We start from the raw sequence: 17,647 nt of genomic DNA, 5'->3' as shown, positions 1-17,647 counted from the left end.
AAGGAGAATTATGGGAGCATCTGAACTTTTTAAGTCTCATATCACTCAACTGGTCCTAAGAGATTCATCCTAGACCTTCCCCTATTTAGTTTGTGTGTTTGTGTGTTTGTGTGTGTGTGTGTTTTATGGTATTTCTGGAAAAAGTTAGCTGGAAGTGCTACTGTGAAATCTGGCAAAATTGTGTTTAGTTTAAATACATACCCCATGGGGTGCCTGAGTGGCTCAGTTGGTTGACTGTCTGCCTTCAGCTCAGATCATGATCCCAGAGTCCTGGGACCAAGCCCCAGCCTGCTTCTTTCTCTCCCCTGGCTTGTGCTCACTTTCCTTGTCAAATAAATTAATAAAATCTTTAAAAATTATTTTTTAAAAGAATAAAAAAGAAAAAATAAATATACATTCCAGATACAGCATCTGCTAGAGACAGTTCTGACTCTTTAACAAGAATACTATGACTGCCACATACTTGTTTTGTAACTTATACAATGTCCTGTGATGTTCTTGTATTTTTGCCTTAAATGGATTTTTATGAAAAAGCCATTTTGGAAAGCACAATCTTTGAGTAGTAAGATTTAACTAAATAAATATCAATAGTTAAACCATTTTCAGTTAAAATCCATTCAAATAAATTCATACACAGAGGATGTATTAAGCCTTTTCTTGATAATTCTGGTCATCATTATGCCCATACATTTTTGGACTGTGCTCTAAAGCACTGATTTTGCATAGCCTAAGGGAGGCTGAGGTATCATTTTGGATATGATTACTGTGAGCCGTTAAGTCTTTAATTATTCTGCTTATTATCTCATTGTTAAGTAGCCTACTTTCATTCCTTGATTTCCTTAAAGTCCTTGCATGTAGATGGCCTTCCACTTTCTTCTAGTTGCTTTTAATCTGATAAGAGCTAGAATGAGGTATGACCAAAGTTATTCAGGTTGTATGTAAACCAAGAACTGTTCTGAGTGAAAATCTGAGGAAGTATATCAAAGACACAAAACACATGTGTTTAAGTACTTAATATCTGGCATTTAATTTGGCTACTTTTTTCTTGTTTATTCTTAGGAAGCCAGCAATTTTATCTGCCCAGATAAGAAAATTTCCAGGAACTGTAAAGTATCACTGAATTGTATTATTCTATCAGTATTTGAATTTCATGTATATTTTTCTAATCTACCCATTATGTTTAGGTTCCTAGAGCTGGAAATTTTTTCCCTGCATCTCTGATAGTTTATTCCAGTCAAACTCCTAATAATCTCTGTAAGTTCAGTGAATATGTGAAAATAAAATAAACAAAAAAGGCCCCTATGAGTTCCATCTCTAGAAAATAAAGCTTTGTTTTAAACATCCATAATGTAGAATGACTACTTAAATTTTATCATCATGATTAAGCAGCAGTGTGTCCAGAAACAAACTCATCTGAGTTTCATTCTTGTCTCAGGCAGGAGTGAAAATGTTTTGTACCAATGGTGAGTCAGCCTGATTTAACCCTCTTCTTTCTATTAGCAAACATGTGCTCACACACTCACATATGAGCAGGTGATGATTAAGTCATTTTCTAAAGCTTTGAAAGAATAAAATTAATTACTAACTTTATCATTTGAAATTATAAATTACAACTTGACTTTATAAGCCCTTTGCTATTTGCCCACCTAAGATCCAACTTCAAACCATTTTTAAGAGTTTTGTCACTCTACTGAAAGTCAAATTTCAGATGTGCCCATCTTGAATAGTGAAGCTCCATGGCTCTAAAATTTAGTGTAAAATTTCTAGGTCTTTTCTTTTTTTTTTTTCTTCTAAGACAAACTAGTAGGTTGTCTTAAGCCATCTCTTCCTCCTTAGATTGCATTTCCTTAACCCCTAAACAGGCAGGAGGAGATTGAGAAATTCAGTTTATCTTATGAGCCAGAAACTTATACACGTGGAATCAAATCATAACTTAATATTTTTTCGGAGCAGACATTATCTTTTGATATGTTACTGTGACTTTTCAGAAAAACAAAATGTCTATATGGAAGCTGGAATTTTTTCCTTCCCTGGCTTTTTGATTCAAGTGCCTCCACAACACAGGCTCAAACATTCTCTTGTCTTCGCCATCCAGGGAAGTCTAGAGTGAGAAGTAAATTAAAGATGGAAATCTTAGCATGGAAAAGCCCATAAAATTTCAAGTGTCTGACAACTGAATTCCATGTGGGACATCTACACCTGAAGTTATATAGCTGCATGCAGGGACACTAAGTGTTGAGGTGTAGCATGATTCTTTAACCCTGCTTTAACAAGTATTCTGCAACCTCTTTCGTGGGCCCTCTACATGTTGACCTATGTTTAGAAACATGTTGAGATGCTGTATTGAACAAGCCAGAGGAATTAAATCAACTCATATGAGACAGACATACAGTCTCCAAGGGGAGAATAAGATACATTTGGGAGACAAGAAAAGAATAGGTGGAGAAGATTTTTAAGAATCCATTCAGATTGTCTTTAGGGAGAGAAAAACAATGAGCAGATAGATATAGGCTTTTATACTGTGTGACTTTTTTACAGTAAGACAAGAAAGCACAGTGTTAGAAGTTTTGCTTTGAATTATAAATATAAACCTTATTGTCTTTCAAAGACTTTCTTAGAATTAGTATCAAAGGGCATAATGGTATGATATTTAAAGCACAGGCTCTGAAGCCAGATTATTTTGTATAAACCTTGGCTCTCCTATTCTGTCTCAACCTGAGCAAGTTCCTTATCCTCTCTTCTTCAGTCAGTTCATCTATTAAAAAAAAAGTAAAAATAGTCTGTACCTTATAGGGTTTGAAGGATAAGTGAGCTAATACATGAAACTCCTTGGGGGTGTGTGTGTGGATAGATAGATAGATAGATAGATAGATAGATAGATAGATAGACAGATTAAAACAATATTAGTAATTTGCATTTATATATTTTTTGATTCTGATACTGTGTGAGAGGGATAATTAGGTAGAATCGAGTCTCAGCTATTCAACATAGTACTAGAAGTCCCAGCCTCAGTAATCAGTAATCACACAACAAAAAGAAATAAAAGGCATTCAAATTGGCAAAGAAGTCAAACTCTCCCTCTTTGCAGATGACATGATACTGTATGTAGAAAACCTAAAGGACTCCACCCCAAGACTGCTAGAACTCATACAACAATTTGACAGTGTGGCAGGAAACAAAATCAATGCCCAGAAATCAGTGGCATTTCTATACACTAACAATGAGACTGAAGAAAGAGAAATTAAGGAGTCAGTCCCATTTATAATTACATCCCAAAGCATAAGATACCTAGGAATAAACCCAACCAAAGAGGTAAAGGATCTATACCCTAAAAACTACAGAACACTTCTGAAAGAAATTGAGGAAGACACAAAGAGATGGAAAAAATTCCATGCTTATGGATTGGAAGAATTAATATTGTGAAAATGTCGATGCTACCCAGGGCAATGTACACATTTAATGCAATCCCTATCAAAATACCATGGACTTTCTTCAGAGAGTTGGAACAAATAATCTTAAAATTTATGTGGAATAAGAAAAGACTCCGAATAGCCAGGGGAATATTGAAAAAGAAAATCAGAGCTGGGGGCATCACAATGTCAGATTTCAAGTTGTACTACAAAGCTGTGATCATCAAGACAGTGTGGTACTGGCACAAAAACAGACACATAGATCAATGGAGCAGAATAGAGAATCCAGAAATGGGCCCTCAACTCTATGGTCAACTAATATTCGACAAAGCAGGACAGACTATCCACTGGAAAAAGAACAGTCTCTTCAATAAATGGTGCTGGGAAAATTGGACATCCACATGCAGAAGAATGAAACTGGACCATTCTCTTATACCATACACAAAGATAAACTCAAAATGGATGAAAGATCTAAATGTGAGACAAGAATCCATCAAAATCCTAGAGGAGAACACAGGCAACACCCTTTTTGAACTTGGCCACAGCAACTTCTTGCAAAATACATGTATGGAGGCAAGGCAAACAAAAGCAAAAATGAACTATTGGGACTTAATCAAGATAGAAAGCTTCTACACAGCAAAAGAAACAGTCAACACAACTCAAAGACAACCTACAGAATAGGAGAAGATATTTGCAAATGATGTATCAGATAAAGGGCCAGTATCCAAGATCTATAAAGAACTTATCAAACTCAACAGCAAAGACACAAACAATCCAATCATGAAATGACCAGAAGACATGAACAGAAATTTCACCAAAGAAGACATACACATAGCCAACAAGCACATGAGAAAATGCTCTGCATCACTTGCCATCAGGGAAATACAAATCAAAACCACAATGAGATACCACCTTACACCAGTGAGAATGGGGCAAATTAACAAGACAGGAAACCACAAATGATGGAGAGGATGTGGAGAAAAGGGATCCCTCTTGTACTGTTGGTGGGAATGTGAACTGGGGCAGCCACTCTGGAAAACTGTGTGGAGGTTCCTCAAAGAGTTAAAAATAGAGCTACCCTATGACCCAGCAATTGTACTCCTGGGGATTTACCCCAAAGATAAAGATGCAGTGAAATGGCAGGATACCTGCGCCCCAATGTTTATAGCAGCAATGTCCACAATAGCCCAACTGTGGAAGGAGCCTCGGTGTCCATCGAAAGATGAGTGGATAAAGAAGCTGTGGTCTATGTATACAATGGAATATTACTCAGCCATTAGAAACGACAAATACCCATCATTTGCTTCAACGTGGATGGAACTGGAGGGTATTTTGCTGAGTGAAGTAAGTCAATTGGAGGAGGATAAACATTATATGGTCTTATTCATTTGGGGAATATAAAAAATAGTGAAAAGGAATAAAGGGGAAAGGAGAGAAAATGAGTGAAAATATCAGTGAGGGTGACAAAATACGAGAGACTCCTAACTCTGGGAACAAACAAAGGGTAGTGAAAAAGGAGGTGGGCAGAGGGATGGGGTAACTGCGTGATGGGCACTGAGGGGGGCACTTGACACGATGAGCACTGGGTGTTATGCTATATGTTGGCAATCGAACTCCAATAAAAACATATACAATAAATAAATAAATAAATAAATAAATAAATAAATATAAAAAATAAAAATAATAAAAAAAGAATTGAGTCTCATATAAGCTATAAATAATTAATGCCAAAATATATTCTTTAGAGAATTTAAAAGCTACTAAAATAGTTACCTATTAGATTTTTTCTTTATAAAATATTTTCTATAACTTTCTTTAAAAAACAAATGTTGCTTAAATCTCAGTTATTCATATATGATATTTACTTATCTGAAAGTCACTATAACCATGACCCAAACTGGTGAATTTGTATGTCAAGTGTTAGCAACTTAATCCCATTGACACATTAAAATGAAAGGCTTCAAAATACCACTGAGCTTCTTAATTTTTTAAAAGATTTTATTTATTTATTCATGAGAGTCAGAGAGAGGCAGAGACACAGGCAGAGAGAAGCAGGCTCCTTACCAGGAGCCTGATGCAGGACTCAATCCCAGGACCCGGGATCATGACCTGAGCCAAAAGCAGATGCTCAACCACTGAGCCACCCAGGTGCCCCGAGCTTCTTGTTTTTTTGTGAGAAAATTGAGATCAAAGAGATTACGAGACTTTGTTCAAGTTCAGATTGCTAACTTGTCAGAACAGCATGTGACAATTGACTTTGGAGATAAGCCAGGGAACTAAATTCACAGGACAAAATTAGGAAGCTAGAGGATCCTTGGGGTAGGCAAGCACTCAAAATTCAGAAATACTCAGGAGAATAGAGAGAAACAATGAGTCAGAAATGGGGGGGGAGGGTGGAATCCAAATAGGAAGCATAGGGATATAAGTAACAAGGGGAACTTGAAATTGGAGAAACCCTCACCCAGCTAGGAAGCTCTAAAGGTACTTGGAGTAAGTTAGGTATTGTCCATGGAAAGGACAAATCCTGACAGAGGTAGGCGCTACAGGGAAATGGGGAAAGAGTTCAAGGTAGGAGGAGTGGCTGAATAACCAAACAATAGTCTGAAACTGTAGGTATTTGGAAAATTCTTGATGATAAATCAGTATTTGGAAATTTGGGGCAAAACTTTTGCATGAAAGCTATTATTCACAACTGAACTAGTTCCTTCTCTTATCCACTTATCACACAATAAATGTAACTACTTATTTACCCATTTGAAGCAATCTAAATTACCAGGGACATGACAGTAATTTCCTTCTCTTTAGAGGTCTATGTGAGAGGAGAGGGGTTAATTCAAATACAACATATTAGAATACAGTAGGCTAAAATTTCTCTCTTTATAGAGAGTGTTTATCAGAAGTCAAAAGACTCAAGAGACTTAACTAGAATCTCTAATACATGCCCAAATAAGAGCAACAAAGCAAAATATTCTTTGTTGGGTCTTCAGAGATGAACTCTTGAACTCTCAATCCTTATTCTTGACAAGGATTTTTAACTGATGCTCAGATCAGCCTAGAGTGCAATGGGAAAGAGAAAAACCACAAGAGTTTCCTTTTCTCATGAGGCACATGATGTACACTTCAGGCTACCACAGGGCAGTGGGCTATCACTAACACTCAAGACTTGGATAAAAATTGTACTAACCCTAACCTTTCCAATTTTAGGGGACTTTAATGGGCTATTTGTACAATAATTTACTGCTGAAGATAATTCACAGCCCACATAATTCTCCTTAAAGCCCATCCGTCAATGTCTGAGGAATTATGACTTTGTTCTTTAGCTTTAATTAGCTGGCAAGGAAGGAGAGTTAATGACATTGGTACACATTCTTTGCAGCTATAACTATTTTGTCCTGACAGAAGATGTAAAAAGAGAGAATTCAACAGATCCCAATTAAAAAAATGGCCAAAAGCACGGAGGTAGTGTTCTCTAAGTGTTGGATAGGTTGGGTATTAGACTAAAAGAGTTGATGCAATTAATTATCCTGAATCTTCTGTTGTAGTTTTCTGAGACACTGTGATAAATTGTCTCATCCCTTAAAATTATAACCCTAACAGTAAGACTCCCAGATTTTCAATCCATGAGTAGAAAGTTTATACATTCACCTGAACCTGCATGACTAGTGGTGGATGGAGAATTTGAGTATTCCCCACTCTTGCATCAGGTACAGCCTGATACAAGGTCCCTACTTTTGCATTCTCTAGTTGGCACTTCTTAGGCCAAGAGCTAGGGACCTTAAGTTTTTCTCAAAGGACTAATCCTATAAATTGCCAATTTCTATGAAAAAGAGATTGAAAAGTGTCAGAATTTACAGACATGGAAAAGAATACAGAAAATGGCAAAGAAAAACTTCTCTCTTTTTGAACTTGGAGAGAGTGTGTACTCTGTATAAAGAAGAGATGAGTATAGAACCACTAAAGATGTTTTGATTTAGTATCCTGGAATTATGAAAGCCAACCCACTAAAGTGTTGCTAAATTCTGGAGGCTTACTGAACCTTTTTTGTAACTGCTTTGGTAGTAAGTATGTAGCCTTGATACGACAAGCATTATGAAAATTATGTCAAAATTGCTATCCATGCAAAAGGAATAACATCTGTTTTTTTTTATTATTTATCTTTAATCCCTACCAAGTACCTGGAACGTAGGACCTAATGTGTGTGTGTGTGTGTGTGTGTGTGTGTGTGTGCACATACATGAATATAAATATGCAAATATAAAAGTTGTGCCTGACTTATTTACTTATAACATTCAAAATGGAGGATTGACCTAGTATTTTATATTTTATAAAGTGCTTTTCATACATACTCAAATGTATACTTCTTTGTAAAATTGCTCTAGAGTACTCCTATTACCTGAGACCTCAAGAGATCCAATAGCACAATAAGAAACAGAACTTATTAGTTATATGTGGCTCACCAAGAATTTCCTTGGAATTCCTTGGAAATAGGGTGGATTCGTGAATAATGAAGTTCCACACCTCCATCATCCTTATCCATTCACACCATTTTCAGGGCCAAAGAGTGTAAGTAAACTATAGTTGGGAATCCTCTGAACTGTTAGATTTTTCAGACTACCAGGTAAGCTCAACAAACTTTGGGCATGTTTTGGTAGGAATAAAGGGAGGTGACAGAGAGCCATGTCAACTCATTTGTAGCCTTGATTTGGTATATATATTTAATTGTATGTTTCTGGTTTGGTTGTAAACCAAAGAGGAAATGACCCTGTATCTGAGTGATCATTCCATCCCAGTCCTCAAACCTAAATTAGCTTTTGTGGTCTGGCCTGGTTCAAATGCCCAAAGTATCCTAATGTGGTTGGTTTCTGTTTTGACTTAACTTATAAAACTATATATTTATGGTATCTTTAGGACAACAAAGTTTTGTTTTGTATATTTGAGGCAGGGTTATTGAATCATCATTATTGAATATTTATGGAGCATTTCTTACAACCAAGTCAATTCCTGCTAGGTATTATAAAGAAGAAAAATGAGGAATGTAGTTGTTATGGGCTGAGTTGTGTTGCCTCACCTCCTGAATTCACATACTAAAGTCTTAACTGAGCCCCTGTATCTCAGAATGTGATTATGACTTGGAAATAGGGTCTTTGCAGAGGTAAATAAGTTAAAATGAGATCATGAGAGTGGGCTCTAATCCGGTATGACTGGTATTCCTATAGACACATGGAAAACAATGTCCATCTATAAACCTAAAAGAGAGGCCTAGAACAGATTCATCTATCATAACCTTCAGAAGAAGCCAACCTTGCAACACCTTGATCTTGGACTTCTAGCTTTCAGAACTATGAGAAAATAAATTTCTATTGTTTAAGCCACCCCAGTCTGTGGGACTTTGTTATGGCAACCCTAGCAAAGTAATACCACTTCACTTATGATTCTCATTCTCTAAGATCTTACATTTATTTTTATATCCATGGACATGAGATGAAAATAAATAAAATTTAGGCTACTTAGCATTTGAAATACACATATAATGAAACAGTTTATATTTCTTACAGCATCCTTCTGATAGCATGAGAGGATTGGGTTGTTTTGTTTTGTTTTGTTTGTTGTTGTTTTCCATTAACAATCAGAAGATGATTTACAGAATGATTTTATTTTTACATGCAAAACATACTTAACATGATTTTTGGAACACATAATTCAATAAATGTTACTCCCTTTCTGTCCTGTTTCTCTACTACATGGTTATCTAAAATGTCAATACATAGGTAGAACCTGGGAAAAATCAAGTAGCTAATATAATTTATCTTGAAGCTTTTATTAATTCTGCCTTTCAATAGCCCTGTCCATAATTTTGGTAAGCTCTTTCCAAATAACTAATGTTCTTAGATTTGGCTGCCAAGACAGTGAGCATCTAGCCACTGAGAGGCTACCAGTTCCAAGTCATATTGTTCTTGACCTTTCACTTCTCTGCCAAAAGTTACATGTCCTAGTGCCCATGTTCTCAGCATATGCTCTCCTATCTTAGGTGGTAGGTAAATCAGCCATCCTATTAAAGTTAACTTTGGTCCTATATGTTTACGACTTCATTCCCAAGATAATTATAACAGTGCATATTGCTATCTTCATGTAGTCCAAAAAATGACTTATTCTAGTTCTATCCATAATAGCAAAAAAAGAATATTTTGTAGGTAACTGATCCTTTGTATTTTTTAATATCACATTCATATTCAGTCAAGATTTTTCTGAATACCCATTATACATCAGACATAGAATTTTAATACCCATTCCACATATATATTATAATCCCTATTTTACAAAGAGGGAAAAAGCCCTAAAGAGATGTAGAAATCTGCCCTAAACCACACAGTTGATAAATAGTGAAACTGATATTCAAACCCAAATTCTGACTCAAGTCCATTTTTGTTATTATTATTATTTGTACTATCTCCAATTTTGATATCTCAATATGTTTATAAATGTTAGTGGAAAGAAGTCAGGGGAATACTGAAAGCAAGTATTTATTTTCTTTTCTATATTCCACTCCCCGTTCTGTACTTGCATCTCTGGGGAGAAACACAAAAATTGGTTGGAAGCTTAAGAATGTGGCAAGAAATAGCAGGCATCAGAACAGCTCTAGTTGTAAATAAGAAGTCCTTGGTACTCTCCTAGGATAAATGCTGTTTAAAGTACACATCATGTAATACCTGGAAAGGATTCTAAAAACAGAGACACCTATTTAAATCCTTCAGTCAAACAAATATTTCATCTCAACACTTTGCTTACTTGGAAGAATAAGCAAACTTACTTAAATAGGCTATGTGTTCTAAAAAATAAAAGAAAACTTGTACACAGAATTTCCCTCTGAGCACAACTTACTGATTTTTCTACATGTCATCTTGAAAAAAGTAAAAATTATTACAACTCAAGAGCAAAAGCAGACTTGACAAATATAAGCTTCTATTTTAGGTTGGGAAAACTCTATCTTACCATATCTGAGCTGCATAAAAGAACAAGTCAGCAAGACTTACCCTCTCAGTTATCCTTTTTAAAAAATTTATATGAAAATAAACCTCTTCTAGGAAAAAATATCTAGTCAGAAATCCTCTGAAAGGGTTTTGATTTTTTTTTTTAGATTATTTATTTATTCATGAGAGATATACAGAGAGAGGCAGAGATATAAGAGGGAAAAGCAGGCTTCCTGTGGGGAACCCAATGCAGGACCTTGGGATCAAGGCCTGAGCCAAAGGCAAATGCTCAACCACTGAGCCACCCAGGAGTCCCAAGGATTTGATTTTATAATCTAAACTCTCAGGCAGCCTGGGTAGCTCAGTGGTTTAGCACCGCCTTCAGCCCAGGGTGTGATCCTGGAGACCTGGGATCGAGTCCCATATCAGGCTCCCTGCATGGAGCCTGCTTCTCATATCAGGCTCCCTGCATGGATTCTGCTTCTCCCTCTGCCTGTGTCTCTGCCTCTCTGTGTGTGTCTCTCATGAATAAATAAATAAAATCTTTTAAAAAATAAAATAAACTTCCAAGTACAAACAGAAGAATGTATCCCCAGAAAAATAAAGAGTATTTTTGCAGTTCAAAATAAATAGTAAACTTCAATCAATAACATTTCATAAAGCATTTTCACAAATACCAATTAGTCTAGGAAAGAGCAAGATTTTTTTTTTTAAAAGTGTGTTCTGGTTTAGGTTTAGTAGCTGTGTGCCTGGGGCATCAGTGATTATCTGGAGTTTCAATGGAATACACAAAAATAACCAATTTTTAAAAAACGCTTTTAACAGTAAAATCATTGTTTAAATAAAATCCTACATGGATGTCTTATAAATATTTAAAATGTATATTATAACATAACATATATCTTTTAAAATTTCGTATATGTGTGTGTGTGTGTGTGTGTGTGTGTGTTTCATATTCTGTTTTTATATAGATGCAGAGTCGCTTTGTCTGAAGTTGAATTTCAGGTATTAAACCCACCTGCTCCTTCTTCCTCTCAAGTTCCTGAGAGATTACTGGTGACCAGTCTGGAAACCTCTCAAGCTTGATCACTCCTTGGTATCTTCTAAGTATGGAAATTACCTTTACATTGCTCAAATGTGCATCCAGCAAATATATTAGCAAATAAATGAACTTTAGTAAGAAGACCACACAAACAACAGGCATGAGAAGGACATTTAATTCAAGTGCTAAGGGGTGTCTGGGTGGCTCAGTCAGCTAAGCGTCAGACTCTTGATTTTGGCTCAGGTCATGATCTCCGGATCTTGAGATCAAGCCCAGCATTTGGCTCCACACTGAGCATGGAGTCTGCTTATGATTCTCTCTCTCCCTTTCCCTCTGACCCTCTCCTGCTTGCACCTGCCCTCCTCTCCAAAAAAAAAATAAATAATCTGAGTGTTAATTCTATTACTAGTTACTACATGATATGATTGGTTTAAGAATAATGAGAACACTATAATAAATCTATTAATAATAATAATAATAATAATACATCTATTGAATTCTGCTATGCATCTACAAGTTGAAGTTGTTAGATCCATGCCCACATTTACACATTTGTGATCTCAGGATAGTCACCTCTATATATTATATTCAAAAACTCTCATGAATAGAAAAATATGGTGACAATAATTGCAAAATTATAACGGAATACTTTTCTATTCTGTTCTATTAGCAAAAGTGCAGCTATGAATACTTCATGACTTTGGATGATTAAGTTTGAATTGTTCTCATTTTTCCTGAAAGGAGAAAATAGTTCTGTTTAAAGAAATCTGATTAAATAATAAGATAAAGAAGTTTAATATTAGAGAACAAAAGGATGCAGCCAGAAGAAGAGAAAAAGTAGGCTCTGGATCATGAACTGTGTAACTCAGTCCCAGTTCCTGGATAATTCATTGATGACTACATCTCTCTCAGGAAGAATATTTTCAGTGATATCCCTTGTAAGAGACAACAAATCATGCTAAAAGATGACAAGCTTTGGGATTAAATTCTCTGGGTTGAAATCCCAACTCAGTTACTACAAATGTACTCTGATTCTCGATTTCTTCATAATAAAATGATAAGTGTATCAACTCTCTCGTTGGGTTGTTGAGAATATCAAAAATACCACAAGACAAATGCCTGCCACATGGTAGATAAGTGGTAGCTAATATCATTAGTCTTACTTTATGCAGTCCTGGAAAATGTTGAACAGAAATCTATTTCAACTGAAAAAATGATGAATTTGAAAATGAAAGGATTGAACATATCCTGTGTAATATTCATTGCATTGACAACTGTGTCTCACCCCAAAACATCCTCATTCCCAGATATGAAGGATTTTGGAAAAAAGAAGACTTAGCAAACAAAAGAAACAGATATTTTTCTTTCAAAATAGACCAGGTCCTGTGAATTAAACTGCTGAGAAATATCGACCTTATGCTCTTATTTCTCATACCATGGTTTAAAAAGTAATAAATTGTTTATTGTGAAACTTGTTTCTTGGTTAAAAACGAATGATCTCTACTCTCAACATGCATAAATTTAAGATCGGGAACTAGATGTAAAATCTTTAATATTCTTGTGAAATAGTTCTTCGTGATATTTTGACAATTAAAAGATCTCAGGCCTAGGGGCAGGTGGGCAGGCCATACAATCCTTCTCTTCCATTATCACTACTTTTTAAATAGTTTTTTTCTCAATCTCACATTTAGATAACGGATTTGAGTCAAACTTCTCAGATGTGCAACTTAGAGCTGTTCCTGAAATCTCATATGGAATGAGGGGAGGATAACAGATATTTATGAAAAAAATAAAACTTAAACTAGGTTTAACTTTCCTGAACAGAGCTGAGAGATGTAGGGTACTCTCAAGTTTGTAGAAGAGTGTCCTTCCCCAAAGAAGTGCTTCTGCTCTCCCAGGATGTGTCCCCAAAGAAGTCCTAGGGGTCACTTCACACATCCTAGGACCCACATGGAAGAAGAGCCCAGTAGAGGCTTTTTCAGGCATCTATTCCTCTCTCCTGTTTCTGGTCAGGAATATCTTTCTGAACCCTTAATTCTTTTGATTACATTCTATCTCCTGCAAATTCCACATTTCTCCTCAAAATATTCAGTGGAATATTAGGAAGAGTCCCCTTAGAATACATGAGGCCATAATCTAGAAATATCCCTTCACATGGGATTTTTATGCATTTGCCATTGTCCTTTGAGTATATGAAGTGGCACTACTTATGGCTATCAGTAGGACGGGATGTCTCAGATGCGTGGGTCCAACCACTGCTGGAAGATCCTACAGCTGCCTACTACTGTGCCCTCATTTCACACAAAACACGCCTATTTCCAGTTGCTTAGAAAAAATGACACCATGTGTCATTGCCTACTTATTTGCTGTCACTTAAACTGGAATTTCAGAGAAATCCTCCAAAAAAATACAATAAAGTTGTTCTTCAACAAAAGTTTTCCACTGACTATCCAGGAACTGGTGGTTCCTCATCAATTCTGCCAAGGGGGCTCGCCACTTCTCTGATTTTGAAAACTCTTTCCTAAAAAGAGGGGTGTTGGGAAACAATGCAACTTCGCCAGTTTATCTTAAAGCTGGGGAGTTAGCTATTGCTTTTTTTAAAGCTTGGGAAAACCAGTGACTTTTAATTTAGCATTGCATGTATCAAGATTACAATAAAAAGACTATTGATACATCTGAACAAAAGCAATGATTTATTGGTAATAGCAGTGAATGGGTTATTGACAGTCTCTGCGGAGAATCAAGCAATTATCCGGAAGCTATAAACCTGAATGCAATATGGTCTTCTGGTGTCTTTTGTGGCTTTCTCCTTTTTTGCCAACTACTGGTTTAAAGTCATTCATATTTGTTATCTGGACTACAGTACCAATAACGGTAAGATATAAAATTATTGTTTCTTTACCTTGATTGGACCAAACAACTATAGTTACACTATTAAGATTGATAATAATGAAGGTGGGACAATGCCAACTTCTTTCATATTATCCTCTGTTAGTTCTAGAGCTTGAGTTGGTCACTTCTTTCTACTTCTTAGACCCCCAACCATTAGCTGGCCTTTGCAATCTCATTGAATAGACCTTAACCGGTTGATTAAATGCTACAGTAATAAACAATTGTTCATCACAATCAGATTCCAAGAAAGTCATGCCTTTTTGGAAACAGTTGTCAAACCCATGCTCTTTGCTTTCATTAAGACATGCACGACACATTAATAGGAGACACTAAATCCACATAGCCTTTTGGAATATCTGTGTCTCTACTGCTTCCGGGGTCATTTTCTAAGTACTGCTTCACTTTTTTTCCTTCTAATCCCACAGCATTGCTCCTTGATATTGGTCAATTCTCACTTTGTTTCGAAAAAACAGAAATATTGGTGTTGCTGATATATTGTTGGTGGCAGCTGTTCCCTGACATTGATGCACTCTTACTTCCAAGAAAGCTGCCGGTGGATACTTGTTAACTTGTAGAATTGAATGCTGCACCCTCACATGGTAAACCTGCCCATGGCAAGCCTGGAGCCCGTGCTGTGCAGCTTAGGTTGCAAATCCAGGTAGCTGCTGACTAGCTTCTCTGTCATTTTTCTCAGAAAGCCGGCAGGGCAACCACCATGCCACCAGCTTCAAAACAGGAGAGGAAGACCCAGGAGAGCAAGGGAGCAGGCTCCTGAAGGCCAAGGCCTGAACAGAGGAGGCAACAACTGAGGAGAGTCTTTCTCTGGACTCCGTGCAAAGTTCACCAGGGAGCAGAACTGCTGAGAAGGTGATCATGGGAGAGGGAGGGGACGAAAGGCATGTGGCACTCAGCTGGGGTTTACCTATTGCTTTTAGAATCTCCTTTGCAAAGTCTGATTGTGACCATACAGTGCTTCACAGGGGTATGGCAAAGGTGTGGTAGACAGAATAATAGTCCCTCAAAGATGCCCATATCCTAATCCTTGAAACCTGTCTAGATGTCACCTTATATAGCAAGAGACTTTGCATATGTGATTAAGTTAAGGATTTAGAGATGGGGAGACTGTTCTGCATCATTTGGTTAGGTACTCAGTAATCATAAGGATTCTTATAAGTAGAAGAGGTAAGGGCGGATAGTCAGAGAAGCAGAGGTCTTGGAGTGATTTAATTGCTGGATTTGAAGGTGGAAGGAGGTTATAAGCCAAGGAATATAGGCAGCTTCTAGAAGCTGAAAAAGGCAAAGAGTGAATTTTCTCCTAGGGTCTCCAGAAGGGATGCAGTCCCCCCTGCATCTTCTATGTTCCTAGACTTACCTAGTACCTCATCCTAGAGCCTAGCAAAGACCCTGCCATTTGGTTAGAGCCTATAATTATCGGTGAATGAATAAACAAATTCTATCCCCAAGCTTTGTCAAATCAGAGGCTCCAATACTCCCCACTAGTATTTTCATTTAACAAGTTCCATATTTTGAGCCATCTGTGAACTTAGAACCTTAATGTGTCAACATTTCTGCTTTCCATCTTATCATTTTTACCTCTTGGACCTAGTCTTTCTTATCCCTGACTCCAACTACAGTAGTGATCACTGTGCCCTGCAGACAGCAATACACAGAAATCATTATCAATGATGATGACAATAATAACAGAGATTGTGTGATAAGTAAGAGAAAGTGTGATTTTACCAATCATCAGCTAATGAAAAAAGAAATGGAATAAATCAGTCAGGATCCAACCAGAAAAAAGATTCCAGGTATTCCAAGTATTTAAAACAGAAGTGACATTGGTTTAATAGATACACCTGGGACTCTAAGCTAGAGGAAAATGTGGTAACCCTGAGATTAGAAGTAGCAGAAGCTGCTACTACACACAGGCTGGGACAAAGGGAATAGATGGGGTTATTGGTACCCAAAAGAGCCTATCTCACCAGGAGGAAGGAACTGTTCCTAGAGGAACAGGAACACAGGTACAGATGGATATGTTGTTTGATGCAAATAGAGAGGTGTAGAAATGTCTTGGACAATAACATTGTATGTTAACCATACTTTAGTAACAAAAGTTAAAAACATACATACACACGTACAAATAATTAACACTGATAAAAAGACAGATGGACAGGAAGGAAAAAAGAAAGGAAGGAAGGAGGAAGGAGGGGGCAAGCCTTGGACTCTCCTTCTCTCACTTCCAATCTCCTGATAGTACCCGCTGCTAGGCAAATCCATCCAGAAGCTACCTGACACATGAATGAGGGTGATCATCTTGGACCCCACCTAAAATACAAAGGCAGAGAATGGGTTGGGGGGTGGATCAGAGAAGAGGTAGGATAAGGAATGACTCTGAGTTTCAACACTCCAAGGAACAGCATCCAGAAGAAAGGGATTCCAACTTCTTATAGGAAAGCATACAGTAAATACTTAGAATCTAATTATCTTTTAATTGGTTTGCAATACACCTTTAGTAAAACATTTAAAATAACCTTAATTACTATCATCTATAACAAAGTCTGGAAAAAAAACTATAATAAATCAATGTAAAACCTGAATTCCAAGGAATACTTCATACACTATTCAAAGCAATCAAAATAATCTATTATTAAATAATTGCAAATGGAAACTAGTTTAGAACACTCTGTACTCCTAATTGCATTCTGTGCTAGGACATATACCTCCTAAAATAGACATGAGAAAAGTGTAAACTGTGCCAAGTCAGGAAAAAAAAAGAAAAGAAAGAAACTCAGCCAACATCAATGGACGACACATATTTTCCAAGAGATGGACCTAAAGTGTGGGCTGATTTTTCTGTTGAAGACAATGTAAACTGTCATTGGATGATGAAGAATTGGAAGCAACACCTAGAGCTAAAAAGATAAGAACAAAATTAAGCAATGCCATGGAATGTGTATAGGATAAAGTGACATAAAGTAGTTGCCAATCATCACATTTTAAGCTAATGAGAATTTTCGTATGAGCTTAGAGTAATAGATTACTGACATCAAAACATCTGATACATTTTTCTATATTTCCTTTTTCTCCTTTGCTTATTATCGGGTGGGGGAACCCATCACCTTATGATGCATGACCTAAATCTCAGAACTTCAGCTCCAATGCCAGCTAGACAGAAGGATAAGTCATTTTGTGATGACTAATTAGCTATTTATCCATTGAAAACATGAAGCTTATGCTGGATAGACTTAATTTATGTTATGATTGAAATGTTCATGACGATTCCTTGTTCACAGCTGAAAGAACATTTTTAAAAAGGTAATATGTTAGTCAGTAGA

The 17,647-nt window shown here is 36.6% G+C and overlaps 1 long non-coding RNA gene and 1 pseudogene across 1 annotated transcript in view; one reads left to right on the top strand and one right to left on the bottom strand.

Annotated features, from left to right (window-relative positions):
- Positions 1 to 17,647, top strand: part of LOC140631623 (uncharacterized) — a 116,967-nt gene that overhangs the window by 15,204 nt on the left and 84,116 nt on the right. The window contains exon 2 of the long non-coding RNA XR_012029149.1: positions 15,007 to 15,179. This is a non-coding gene — a long non-coding RNA (uncharacterized lncRNA). The remainder of the gene's footprint in view (positions 1 to 15,006; positions 15,180 to 17,647) is intronic.
- On the bottom strand, positions 14,180 to 15,053 carry LOC140631679 (thioredoxin-like protein 1 pseudogene; annotated as a pseudogene).

Source organism: Canis lupus, chromosome 4 (genome assembly GCF_048164855.1).
Source record: "Canis lupus baileyi chromosome 4, mCanLup2.hap1, whole genome shotgun sequence".
Taxonomy (NCBI): domain Eukaryota; kingdom Metazoa; phylum Chordata; class Mammalia; order Carnivora; family Canidae; genus Canis; species Canis lupus.
Note: the sequence above shows the minus strand (reverse complement) of the source record. Positions and strands in the feature narration are given on the sequence as shown.